Genomic DNA, 739 nt, shown 5'->3' with positions numbered 1-739 from the left:
GCATGATGCATCGACCATTTGTCGATGTCTTTCAGAGAGCCCATCATAAAAACATTGGATTAACTGCCGCTTGGGTACAGCATAGTGGAGATATTTTCTAATAAGGTCCTTTAATCTCTCTCATGTTTCATGAAATATTTCTCCATCTAATTGGGAAAAACTAGTTATGGCTTTCCTTATTTGATTAGTTTTTTCTATGAGAAAATATTTCTTGAGAAACTCTCCTTGCAGCTGGTCCCAGGTTGATATAGTCATGGAATCCAAAGTATGTAGCCAGTATTTGGCTTTGTCCTTAAGTGAAAAAGGGAATAATTTTAACCTAAGAGCATCATCGGAGAAGTTATGAATTTTGACAGTTGAGCATATCTCAAGAAATTCTTCAAGATGTTTATAAGGATCCTCATTACTAAGTCCACAAAATGAAGGTAACATTTGGATTATACTGGACTTAATTTCATATTGAGTGGCCTCCACACGGGGCACTTGAATACAAGGAGAGTAGGTATATGTGGAAGGAGTAAAGTACTCCTTCAATTGCTTAGGTGGATCATTCTCCTGATTTCGGTCCATATTTTTACGTTTGTTGGCTCTAAAGGTTCTTTATATTTCTAGATCAAAAGGTTGGATTTCTGGTCGTAATGATCTACGACCAAGCATACACCTTACAATTATACTGTAGAGCAAACAAAAAAAATTTTTCTTTTTATAATATATATTTTTATAATAAAGTGAGAAAAGA

At 34.6% G+C, this 739-nt stretch overlaps 1 non-coding gene across 1 annotated transcript; it reads left to right on the top strand.

Annotated features, from left to right (window-relative positions):
* Positions 1-77: 77 nt before the first annotated feature.
* Positions 78-183, top strand: LOC140855971 (small nucleolar RNA R71). Its single transcript, XR_012139412.1, has one exon. It is a non-coding gene; the product is annotated as a small nucleolar RNA R71 (small nucleolar RNA).
* Positions 184-739: the final 556 nt, after the last annotated feature.

Source organism: Elaeis guineensis, chromosome 2 (genome assembly GCF_000442705.2).
Source record: "Elaeis guineensis isolate ETL-2024a chromosome 2, EG11, whole genome shotgun sequence".
Taxonomy (NCBI): domain Eukaryota; kingdom Viridiplantae; phylum Streptophyta; class Magnoliopsida; order Arecales; family Arecaceae; genus Elaeis; species Elaeis guineensis.
This window is presented reverse-complemented; position numbering and strand designations above follow the sequence as displayed.